The sequence below is a fragment of the Rattus norvegicus genome, chromosome 1 (assembly GCF_036323735.1).
Source record: "Rattus norvegicus strain BN/NHsdMcwi chromosome 1, GRCr8, whole genome shotgun sequence".
NCBI lineage: Eukaryota > Metazoa > Chordata > Mammalia > Rodentia > Muridae > Rattus > Rattus norvegicus.
Window position 1 is genome coordinate 142,866,098 of NC_086019.1, and position 12,859 is coordinate 142,878,956.

At 50.1% G+C, this 12,859-nt stretch overlaps 1 long non-coding RNA gene across 1 annotated transcript in view; it reads left to right on the plus strand.

The window, feature by feature from the left end:
- The window catches only part of Mir9-3hg (Mir9-3 host gene), a 36,397-nt gene extending 25,672 nt beyond the window's left edge, over positions 1 to 10,725 (plus strand). The window contains exons 7-9 of the long non-coding RNA XR_010062647.1: positions 5,983 to 6,089; positions 7,737 to 7,897; positions 9,323 to 10,725. This is a non-coding gene — a long non-coding RNA (Mir9-3 host gene). The remainder of the gene's footprint in view (positions 1 to 5,982; positions 6,090 to 7,736; positions 7,898 to 9,322) is intronic.
- The last annotated feature ends 2,134 nt before the right edge of the window (positions 10,726 to 12,859 follow it).

Below are 12,859 nucleotides of genomic sequence, written 5' to 3' on the forward strand. Positions count from 1 at the left end.
ACTCAGCTGCTGTGTCTTCTGATTGTCCACAGTCAGAAGTGTGGGGAGAACCCTGACTTCCGGGTCCTAGAGATTAACTTGAACAGCGTTAGCAGGCACGCATACAGGGGTTTAACTTGGGCCCAGGAAGTTAAGACAAGAGGGATTTTCTGGAGATAGAAATACCAGAGAAGTCTTCCTGGAACCAAATGTGACGTTTAGGCCACCGAGAGGGCAGGATCCGTGCAGAGGGTAGTACCCTCTGGCCAGAGGTTTAGAGAAGCTGGGAGGATAGACCTGGTATGGAGCACAGGTCAGGTTGAAGCAGAGAATAACAAGGCAGGGGACAGCTGAAGGCACTGGTCTGGTCACCATGGAGGGCAGGATGGAGGCCCTGGGCCACCTAGGCAGCTGGAGCTGAGCAGGCATATCCACTCTGCGCCTGTCACCTCATAGCACTTGCCCTGGACTCCAGTAGCTCATGGAGCCATTTCCAACTTTGCAAGGGAGTTGTGGAGCTTAGAAGTTGGACACCTTCCCACGCCACATTATTTTTTTTACCACAATATTTATTCACTCAACATTTATTGACTGCACATTATGTGTCAAGCAAGGCCTTGGGGACACAGAGCAGGAAACCACACTCCTCCACGGAGTCCTTTAGCTCTTGTAATATGGAATGTCACGTATCCGTCCACAACAGGAAGGTCAGGCTGAGGGACGGAGTGCTGAGTTAGCACAGGATGTGACAGTTACCTCGCCTGTGGCTTCTTGCCTCCCCTCTGCCCCTCATTCTTCCAGGACCTGCAGAGCAAAGTCAAAGGCCACTTCATGCTTTGCCCATGGTGACCATCAACCGTCACTTAGCTCAGCTAGACTTCAGTCCTCTAGATCCCACTGGTCCCATAGCCTCCTTTTCTCCATTTAGAACAATTTGGATCTTAACAATCAGAATGTCAATAACTTGTTGAGATTTATATGTGAAACTAGTAGAAAAATCTTAAGTGCCACTGGATATCCAACAGTACCTGGGGATTCATGGAGGAATTCGTGTTTTCTTTTCCTCAGACAACAGAAGCTTGTCTGGAGCACCGGGTTTGGAATCCTCCCCTGGATATCCTTAATCTGGATTCCAAGCACAGTCTTTGGAGTTAGGTCCACATGGAAACCAACAGACTGAGCACTGGCCACCACCTTCCCACATCACTAGATTGTGGCCTAGCCCTGCAAACGAACCCTGATCCCCAGCCCTCTCTCCCTGTCTATGGGCTTGTTCTGTCCCTTGCCTTCCAAGAACAGGAAAGACAAATAGGTTTCTTCTCTGGTGGACTTGGTGTGTGTGTGTGTGTGTGTGTGTGTGTATTGATAAAGCTTTTAGATATTGTATGGTAGCTATCAAAGCACTTTAGGCTCCATGGAAGCTCCTTCTAAATCTTTGAATGATTGAGCCACCAGAAGGCTAGGGGTTACGCCCTGCCCTTGGCCTCATTATGTACTGTCCAATTATTGCTGGTGGCAAGGCGAGTGTACTTGAAGTAGGCTTTCTTTTGGGCAGGTGCGTAACAGTTGATGAGACAGCAGTGCTGGATTCTTCCTGAAACTTGTGTCTTTCCTTTAGGAAACTGAGAGGTCAATGAAGATATTTTTCCAGGGAAAACGCACGTACTCTTAGTACAGAGCAAGGGGCTGCTCAGGGTCTTCCCTGCACTGGCGGGTGGCCTTAGCTCCCATGTGGCTTCCTTTGCTTAGGTTTCTGGAGGCAGTTTACTGAATAAATGTCACATCCACAGAGACTTGCCAAGAGTTTAAATATGGGAGTCAGTTAACAGCACACACTTCAGTCCCAAGGCTCCTGAGAGATGCTTCCTTTAGGGCAAAGTGGCTCACAGACTCCTGTGCTGAAGGAGTAGGTGTGCGGTTGTCTCACTTCCTGTTCTGCTCCCTCTCATGGCCCTTGCCTCTCTTCCAGGACACGTTCCAGGGTGGGTCAGAAGAAAAGACAGCTTGGCAATGACTAAGAAGGTGGGTTCCCTCCCAAGCACGGCTGTAGGCCCCAAATACCCATTCATAGCTCTCCCCAGCAGCTATTCTTTCTCTGTATGTGGCTGTAGCTGGAAGGCCTATGTAGAACTTACACAGTTTACTGTTGTCGTTACTATTTCTCTTCACTGGGACAAAAGCACCTGTTGAGAAAGGCATTGAAACAGGGAAGGTGGGTGTGGGGACATACAAGTCCTGCCCTGGCTACTCAGGAAGCTGAGGCAGGAGGAATGCTTGATCCCAGGAGCTCAAGGTCAGTTTGAGCAACCAATAAGGTCATATCTCAAAATATAATACAGTATAATTAAATAAATAAATAAATGGACTGTTTCCTTCTAGGTTGACCTGTATAAAATGCCTTTATTGTTAAACTGAAAACAATTGACTGTTGGCTGTTCGAGTTAATACTTTTCCATCACAGGACAGTATATAGTAATCATTTATGTCTCTCTCCATCCTATGATACTCGGAATTATTCTTTTTAAGATTTTTTTTTGATTCTTTTTTTTTCGGAGCTGGGGACCGAACCCAGGGCCTTGCGCTTCCTAGGCAAGCGCTCTGCCACTGAGCCAAATCCCCAACCCCCGGAATTATTCTAACAGCAAGAAACTGGAGCCTGAGGTAGTACTGAAAGGAAAGCTATCTCCACAAAGTTCCACTTTGCCCCAGCATCTGGATACGTTGCCTTAAGACTCAAGACAATGAAGATGACTTTTGAAGCCCAGATATGATGGTTTATGCTTTTAACCTTAGTGCTTGGGAGATAGTGACAGGACAGTAAGGAGTTCAAGGCCAGCCAGGACTATACGAGAGATCCTGCCTCAGAAAACAAACAAAGGAAGAGACAGGACAAAAAGAAGAGTGCTGGAGTGCTGCTTTGCAGCCACACTAACCTTCTGGCCACCCCAGTGGCCGCAGCTTCTGGCTGATGCTCTTGTCCAGCGCTCATCACACCATCGTCAGTGTGTCTGCTGCCACCTCTGGGTGTGTGTGTTTCTTTTTGTATCTTCGTGTCAGTGTCAGGCTGCGTGTATCTATTTATGTCGGCCTGTCTAGGCGTGCTCAGTGCGACAGAGAGCTGGGGGCGGTGTTGGTAAAAAGAAGACATTTCAAAGCCTCAGCTCTCCCCCTCAGGCAGGCATCAGGATGCTGGTCTGTATGTTCTTGCACACATACAGACTCGGGATTTTTCCTCTTGTTCACTGTGTGGGGATGCAGTCAAGGGGCTGGTCAGGTATGGCCTGATCAGTTGCCTGGCTGGGTGAGCCCCATCTGCCAAGAGCTCACAGAGTTGCCTTCCTTCTGCCCTGTCCATGGGGAGCCTCCCCCCTTTGCAGTTTACCAGCTACTTTCTAATTTAGTAGATGGGAAGGAGGAGAAATGATATGTTGCCTGAAGACAATGACTGAGACAGCCCGTCCCACCCTGCACAGCCCCCAGTGCCTCTGTCCCTAGCCTCATCTCTGTAGTGAGTCTACACATTACTCTGCTAAGCCTGAGGTAAGAAAAAAAGGAACCCCCTAACTATGCTATTAAAAAATTGTCCGCCACCTGCACATGCAGAGACAGTTGTAGATTGTTGAAGGAAGAGCCACCAGATTGGAGGTTCGAGTCAGAATTTGTATCTATCTGCTGGGCCCATAGGCACAAGGTCCTGCATCCGTTGGGGGGGGGGGGGGAGAGCTCTCACCTCTTAGTCCCAAGACTTCTCCCTAGCTCCCAGCCAAGCAAGGGAGGGGCAAGGGGCCCAAGGCAGCTGCAGGGGCTATGTTAGTAAACACTTTACTGGCTTCCTATTTTCTTCACACACACCCCCACCCTTCTTTACTCCCTGATGCCCCTTACACACTCCCCCCCAACCCCCCAGCATCCCCCTTTCTGTGGTCTGCACAATGAGCTTATTGTCCCGGGTGTGATTTGAATAAGGGATCTGCAGGCCTGTTCCCAGCATTGTCCGAGGGGCTGGGAAAAACCCCAGTGCAGGCAGGAGGACCAGACCAGACAGAGACAGATGCCTAAATTAGCAACAAAGCTTTGTGCAGGTCCCCGGACAAGGGATCGCCTTGTCTGCACGGACTCAGGGTGTGGAGCTGGCCGGCTGCTCCTCGCATGTCTCCCCATGTTAATTAGTTTTGCATGCATGTCTGAGAAGGTGCCAGGGGAGATGTGTTTGCCTTCCTCCTCCCCCAGGAGGGGGCCCTGTTTGTGACTGGCCAAGGGCTGGAGGCTGTGGAGTTGAGCTTGGCAAGGCTGCACTGGCCTACCTGGGGAGCTAGGCTGTGGCTCTGGGTGGGGAATCCTAGCTTCCCTGTCCTGCTGCTCTGTGACCTGTGGGGGAGCCTGGCCTTGCTCGCTGTGCCCCCGGACTCCTTCCCCAACCCCTGAAAGTTGGTCAGCTCTGACTCCAGGGGACTCATTGGCTTCTACCCAGACCTAGGCTACTGCCTGTCCATCTGGCAGTCTGTCTCTTGTGACACAGGGCCCCTTGGGACCAGGCAGCAGAAGCGACCAGTCTGGGCTCTCCTCCGTCCCAGAGCCAGATGGCCAGTCGGCTTATCGCATTATGGCCTCCTCTGTCCCCAGACCCCTGCCGTCCATAGCAGGTCAGGGTCTTGTTTAAGATATGATGGGGAAGCTCCCTTTTAGGCCCTTGTAGTAGGGTGGTAGACAGGGTACAGTCATGGCCTTGCCACTGGTTTACTCTGTGACCTTGGACAGTACAAGTCCCTTTGACTCTTAATCCCAGAAGCACAGTAATGAAGCTGAGCTTCAGGAACTCCTGGTTCTGTCCTGGCTGAGGAGCTCTCTGCTGGTGCTGATCATTTCGGCTTGTATTCACTTAGCACGATGACAAGAATGAGACTAGTGACTTCTGAGTGGGGTGGGGGAATATGGAAGGAAGGATTTGACCACTGCATACGCTCAAGTGTGAGTTTGGGTTTTTGAGCAATTGATGGAAGATGAGGAATCAGCAGAACCTGCCTCCCCAGGTCCTTGGACAGAGCCCGCTCCCAAGCCTGAGGCTTCCTCTCTCTGGCCTGTATGCTGTAGTGGTGCAAAGCCACCCCAGCCAGCACAGGAGAAGAGAGAGCAACTCCTGACTGGTGACCTGGGTGGTCCCATTCACTCCCTGCTGGTCCTGGGATAGGACACAGGACTGAGAAATGCTGGGTGCTGTCCAGACTAAGCTCAGCCAGGCCTCCTAGCAACTTATCAGGTCATGCCTTCAGAGTGCCTACCCTCTGCCCTCTGTAGCTCCACAGGAACCCCAGAAGGTAAGGGGCAGCCTTACTTCCCTCATCCATGTGCAAGCATTTGCACATGTGACCTTGAGTTCTTTGTTGGTTGCTTTCCACCACTTGTCCCCACTTGTCTTGCCCTCTTGTGACATAGCCTATGGGTGACTAAACTTCTAAGCCTAGGACTAGTCAGTCCTAACTCCCAATTCCTTTCTGATTAGTTTTTATTACCAAGCCTATGCCATTCTTTACAGTCAGAAAAGAAAGGGATTACTCTATGTAAGTGGTGTGTGTGTTTCAAATTTTATTTTATTTTTTAAAAAGTATTTATTTTATGTATATGAATACACTGTAGCTATCTTCAGACACACCAGAAGAGGGCATTGGATCCCATTACAGATGGTTGTGAGCCACCATGTTGTTGCTGGGAATTGAACTCAGGACCTCTGGAAGAGTAATCAGTGCTCTTAACCACTAAGCCATTGCTCTAGACCGTGTTTCAAATTTTAGATAGGGTCTACATATAGCCAAGGATGTCCTGGAATTTCCCATGTATTCCAGGCTGGCCTTGAATTCTCAGAGATCTTCCTGCCTCTGTCTCCTGTGTCCTGGGACTCAACGCTTGTACCACCACACTCAATTACTGTGCGTCTCCTTAATAAGTTGGGTGTCTTTAGGAAAATGTTCTAATGCCCAGTTCTCTCTCTTGTTTCTTCTTTACCAGCCTTCTCTCCTCAGACATGGTGGGATGTACTCTGATCTAGAGCAGGCATCTGGCCAGAGACCCACAGGGAGCTCTGTGATTGGCCTCAGATGACCTAGAGGACAAAGGTGAGCCCCTGAGCCATTCTCTTTCGATTGCATGGCCCTAGCCAGTTTCTCACTTCCCTCTGTTCTCCATCCCTTCATCTACCTCCCACTTGTTTCTTAGTCTATCTGGGAGTCTGGTGGACTGGTCCAGACCTTAGTGAAGAAGGGAATAGAAGTCAGGCCCAGTGAGCCAAGGGCCTGCACCAGGGGTGGGGAAGAGTCAAGATGGCAGGGATTTGGGGGAGCTGCCTGCTGCCCTCCCTGCCTCACCCCTCTCTCAGCTGCCTCAGCTGCTGCCTCAGCTGTATCTTTGAGCTCCTTAATCTGGTGATCATTGTGGTGCTGGGAGGGCGGGCTGGCAGAGGCTTTAGGAGGTGACAAGGGATCTTAAGAGTCACACTCTGCTGATGGAGCATCACCAAGTGTCATGGCAAAGCTGGGGAATCACATTCCAAGCGCAGCTTCCCCTCTGGAGGCCGAACCTTGGCTGGGCTGGCCCCAGGATGGGTGGTACCCAGTATCCACTGGGATATCAGCACTGACTGCAGCAATGCAGCCTTGTTCTTTGTTCCTGAGAAGGAAACTTCCCAACATTGGTGCTCTCTAGTCTGTCCTATGTGACTATGCTTTTATTTTTTGGTAGCTGCCCTTAGCGGTATACCAGATCCTAGATCTTCCAGCTGCCAGTTCCAGTTAGAATAGTCTCTTTATGTTACAGGTAGTCATTCTCCTGGTTACCCAGGAGAATGCTATGAGAGCTGGCCAGGGGAAGAGGTTTGTCCTGCAGCTTCAGTGGTTATACTAGATCGTATTCTTTCTATATTAGTCTGAGTGACTCAGAGGAAACCCAGAGTTTAGAAATTGAAGTCAGGATGCTGAATACAAGTACAGGTAGTTCTGGGGGGCTGTGGCTACCAGGAGGCAGGAAAATCCTGGCTGGAGAGAAGGGACAGAGGAAGAGATGCTGTGGGCAGACACTCAGCCTTGGATTGATGGGCAGTTAGATCCTGAATGTTCTGGGGCCTCTAAGGCATCATCTGTGGTGTTAGAAAACTCCCATAGCATAGAGTTGCTGTGACTGGTGCCAGACACCCATACTTTCTCTTTAAATGTGTGACAGCTTAGAAGGTCATTTAACATGGCTTTGATTTGGGAGGATGGACAGGGGTGATGTTTGGAGTATTAGCTACCAGTATGGCCTCTGTACCAGCATGGCAACTGTCTTGAACCAGCAGCCCAAGACAGAAGGCACAGCTGGACCCAAGTAAATCTATTTGTCTTTCTGTCTCTCTGTTCCATCACATAGGTGTCTATTCCTCAAACACACAAACCTGCCTCAGGGCAATTCCTGACAGGATGGCAGGACACGTGATTCAGGGGGTATCCCATGCTCTCTCACTAGGTCAGCTCTGCCTCCTGTGGGGCCCACCCCATCAGATCCAAGCTCCAGGCGCTCGCTCTCTCTCTCTCTCTCTCTCTCTCTCTCTCTCTCTCTCTCTCTCTCTGTGTGTATGTGTGTGTGTGTGTGTGTGTGTGTGTGTGTGTGTGTGTGTGTGGTGATGAACTTCTGAGCCTTCCCTTGTACCCCTCTTTAGAAGCACTGTGGGCCAAGGAGTGGAGACCTGTCTGTGTTCTGACCCACACCTCATGCCTTGCTTCTTTCTCTAGAGAGGTCAGTGACTCCTGTTGTCTGCGAGTGTGATGCTGGAGGTGGAGGTGGGACAAAGCCATCATGTCTTTGAAGAAAGCTTCTGGCCTCAAGCCAGACTCAGGATTTTGGAGACTCGAGCCTCTTCTGGACATGTGCACCTTGACAGTAGTGGCTTCTAGTGAGTTTTCTTTTTCCTTTTTCCTTCCTGAAATATTTCTCTTTCAGGGCCCAAGGTGGCCTAGTAAAGAAACAAGGTCACAACTTCTTCCAGCCCCACTCACCTGGAAATCAGAGACTGCCCTCTAGACTGCCGTCCTGCTTAGTGCTCTTGGGCAAACCTCTTTCCTCTCTAGACCTGGGAAAAGAGCACCAGATCTGATGCAGTACTCTGTCCCTACATTTTATAATTTGGGAATTCTTATTTTTTCAGCTTTATTGTCTGTGAGTCATCCTACCTCCTGCTCCTTGACTTTCAGGAAACTCAGCAAACTTTTTCTTCTTCAAGCTGCCCTGGGATAGTAGGCAGACACCTCTGCCTAAGGCCGACAGACAAATGAACAAACAAACAACCCCAGAAGCTTGCTTTACTGCAGCTTTGAGTGGGAAGCAGCCCATCGTCCTGGAGCAAAGGTCTGGGCCAAACTGCGTGCTTTCACTAGGTCTGCTTTTAGCCTGAGTCTGGATGGTCTGCCTCCTCTAGTTCCAAATACTCTGAGCCGTGCCCTGGTGGCTTCAGGAACGGTTTGTCATGTATTTGGGACATCCCCTGGCCCAGACCCTTAGATTCAATAGCTCCCTAACCTAAGGAACCCATGCGGCATTGCTTCTTCATGCCCTGTCCTTTTCCCTGCTTTCCCCAGCCAAGTGACTGTTACAGACACAGCTGAGACAACTGTAGCTGTGAGCCTTCGAGGTGTGGAACCAATACCTTTGTATTACCAGGGTGACCCTCTCTCTCAGACGTTTGCATGTTTCTAAAATGAGAAAGGAGGTGGGGTATACTTTTGTGGTAGAGAGCTTTGTATAAGCATGTTCAAGGCTTTGAGGTCTGTTCTTAGACTCAAAATATAACAACCACTACCACAGCAACCACCATACCTGGGCTGGAGAGATGGCTCAGCAGTTAGAGTATTGGCTGCTCTTCCCAAGAACCCAGATTCAGATCACAGCACCCACATGGCAGTTCACCATTGTCTGTAATTCTAATTCCAGGGGATCAGACACCACACAGACATACGTGGAGGCAGAAGAATGTAAATACAATTTAAAACAATAATAATAACTATCTTTCACATAAATGTACCCAAAGACACATAAATAATATAGAAGACCACTTTGGAATGATAAGTTCAGTGTCTTTTATCTAAGCTGCCCCCAGAAGTCCCAAAGGCCATGGTCATAAATAAATCCTTTTTCTCAGTTTCAGGACTTCCCTGCTGAGAAGGTCTGGACACAACCTTGCAAGAGCCCCTCTCTTCCCCATTTCCCTCTTCTCCGAGAGCAACAGTTCCTAGTTTTAGCCCTCATAATACCTGAATGGGATTCATAGAATACCAACTTCCCTGAGTGCAAGCTGCTTACAGACTACTTCTCTTGTCTTTAGATTGTCCTGTGAAGGGAAATGATGGAACAGGCTCTGGTCGGCTTTTCTGGGAACAGACAGAGAAGTGGTAACTCCTGCCAAAGTCACGGGATGCATACAAAGCCCAGAACCCGAACAGGAAAATGCAGCAGGAAAGGACACCGCAGCAGCCACCATCCTGGGGTGGCTGTGCACGGGGCAGTCCTGCCCCTGGAACTTGGCCAGAGGCCAGGGCAAGTGCCCACCTCCCTTCTAGGGGCCTTTGTCACTGGCCTGCTTGCCCAGGTCTCCTTCATCTCTGCTGCTGCCACACCTTTCAGGCCTGTTCTGGGTCTGATGTGATGCAGAACACTCTGCTCCGTCACTTGGGAAATGGAAACTTCATCACCAGCGTTTCCACCCCAAAGAACTAGACAGCACACTGGGAAGTTGCCAAAGGAAGGGACTTCAGCCTCCCAGGAGTTAACAACATTTCTCCCCAGCTGTCCTCCCCTTGGTGCTCCTTTTCCTCCCTCCTCCTGCTCACAGCAGGCAGGGCCTGGAACCAGGAGCCATGCTGCTGTGCTGTTGCCAGGGGAGCTGGGAGGCAGATCAGAGCTATGCAGGGGAAAGGCTCAGCCTGTCAAAGTGTCTGAGATGAACCACCGCCATCCCCGTGCAGCTGGGCTCCATGTGTCTCAAGGCTCTTGTTCTGTGCCTGAGAACAGGGAAACCCAGCGAGGTTCAAGGGCACACTCGCTATTCATCAGTCAGGGGTTCTTGACGGTCCTGCCTCTCCCAGAGATGGGTTCCCCCCTTCCTCTTTCTCTCCCTCCTGTGACACAATCCTGGGTGCCTATGGTGAGGACTGCACACCCCCTCCCTACTGCTCCCCCCAAACCCTGAATCAACTCTTATTAAGGAGGCCAGGCAGGACAGAGACAATGGCTTCAAGAAATCATTCAGGCAGGACCCCAGCCACATTTGCCTGCCCTTCACTCCCAGTGCCCCTGTAGATCCCACTCTGCAGTGATTCAGGGCACCCTTGGGCCCCCAGCTTGCATATGCTTAGACAGGAGCAGGCCACTAGGTGCTGCCCTACACAACAGGCCAGTGCACTATTCTCAGTGTTATTCTTAGTGGCCCCTAGGTCCCTCTGTCCCACTGGCTGCATATTTTTGTGCAGTTGGCCGGAAAGTAGAAACTGTACAATATTTTCTGAAATGTGGTAATATCAAAATGTAAAAGACATATATACTTGATTACTAATCTCATCCAGATACCCTGGAAACGTTTGCTAAGAAGCATGGACAAAGAGCTGTGGTTGAAGGAATGAGTCATTCCTTTCTATGGAGTACCGCAGAGGCAGCTCGTGCAGGCTGATAGGGAAGGCTCCAATATACTCAAGTGCAGAATAAAGTACAAAAGGTCAAGTAAAGGACAAACGTGTTCCTGTTTGTATATACCTAAAGTCAGTCAGGGACTCGGGAGTGAACGCCATGGTAAAATGCACCCAGCATGCATACAAGAGGCCGAGAGCCAAGTAAAACTGTGTCAGCCACAAGTACGTCTGTATGGATGGCCCTGAAGCAGGCATTGCACAGCAGCCTCTGGAAGCAGGAGGCATTTCTTCCTTGTTTTTGTGTTTGTTTTCTCTCTGTGTTTGTGAAAAGGGAAAGGGTAGTTGTCACTTAATAGGTATAACTTCTCTCAGCCAATGAAGGGTGTGCACTCTGAGACAAGGTGGTGATGTGGCAGAGAAGTGTCTTGACAGTACTGGTGGCTTCTGGCCACTGGCGTTTCTCCAACCACATGTCATCATTATGGCTGCCACTGTTAATCAAAAGCCCACTTACTTCCAGGGTTGGTTGTCTGGCTCTTGCTTGGGTGAGTGTCACGTTATTTCAGTCTAACCTACACAGGAGACTGACTGGGGAAATCAGTAGGTTTCTCCAAGCGGCTTGGCAAGTGAGGCAGAGTCAGTATCCTAGAGTGGGTAAGGCAAGTGTGGGCTCTGGTTTCCCTTTGGGAGGACCTGTTTGGATGAGTGGGGCTTGTGGGCTGTGTTGATTATGAGTGGGCACTCCTGCTTTAGCCCAATGGAGGTGTCCTGCTGGGGACAGGATGGCCTCAGGAGTAGTGGATTGGCTCTGAAAGGCTCTATCTGCATACACACAGCAGAGAGATACACTGGACTTTACTGCTCCCAGTGCGAATCAAAAGCCTGGCTTTGCTCCCACAGGAGTAAATCGCTACGGGGCATCCGGAAAGGGCAGCATGGAGCTGGCATTGAGTCTTGGAACCAACATAAGTCCAGGCACAGCATCCTGTGGAGCTCTGAGTTGGGTCCTGAGGCCTGGGAGCAGGCAAGGAAAGATCAACAGTAGAGTTGACCAGAGGAAGCTGGGAGATCCATGGAGGCCCCTGGACTTGATGGCAGCTTTGGAAGTCAGGAGGAAAGCAACTAGGGGTGGGGCTGTTGCCAGGTCTCCTGCTTTGGTGCAGTGAGTCTTAGTTTTATATGATGGGAACCACTGGTAAGATCATTTTACAAATGACACCGAAGTTCGGAAATGTTGCTACATGTCTCAAGTCACAGCTAAAAAGTTCCAGAACTGAGATTTAACACCTATCTCATTGGTTGCAGTCTGGATTCCTAGCCCCAAATGTATCCTGTTTGGTTGGGCCACTTAAACGAGGTCTCCTAACCCCAACCCCTCCTGCCGGTCCCATACATAGAGACATTAAATTCTGCCTGCAAGGTTCCCTCAATACCTTGCCTGGGACCCTCCTTAATTCCACCGAATTCCATCTCTGGGCTACACTAAGCTTTGCAGCCTGGGCCTTGAGAGCTGGAGAAGAAATTCAAAGCCATGTACAGACTCCGGGCCTTCAGTTAGCATTTTTACTTAGCACTACGCTGTTTGCTTCTGGAAGTCTGGCCATCTGCATTCTGCAGATGCTGTCTCTTCCTTCAGGTCCTTGACCTGCAAACCTATGGGAAGGTCAAGGGTGCTCTAGGGCCTAGCTCCATGCTTCACAGAGGTCGCCCTGCTGAGGGCTGCAGCAACCCAAGGCTGAGGATCAGGCCTGGAAGAGCAAAAAGGGACAGCCAGACTTAGAAATCGTTGGAACTCTTCCTCTGGCTTATTTCAGGACAACGCTGGGGGATGATTAAGACAAATTCGAGAGAAAGGACTCTTCTGACCCTGGGAAACCTCTGCCTCTTTTACCCCAGCTCACAACTAATAAAAGTTCGGGAAAAAAAAACTGTCTCTAATCATTTTTCTCTCCCTCTAGAGAGACAAGAGCAAGGAAAGCCAGATTCAGCCACTAGCAGCCATTAGTTGCTGGTGTGATGGGAAGGATGGAGTAAGAAGCATCAAAGAGTCTGAGAAAGTCCTCTCTGATGCGGGCTAGGGTCACCAGGCAGCCGGAAGCCTATCTTGCTTTGAACCTGGAGAGTATAGATGTTCTGCTCTCTTAAGCAGGCTGTAGGAGGTTCTGACCTAGGACTGGGTCCCAGTCTGCTCCTAAGCCTCCAGTAATGCTGTCTCGGTTTTCACTGTGATCCCCCAT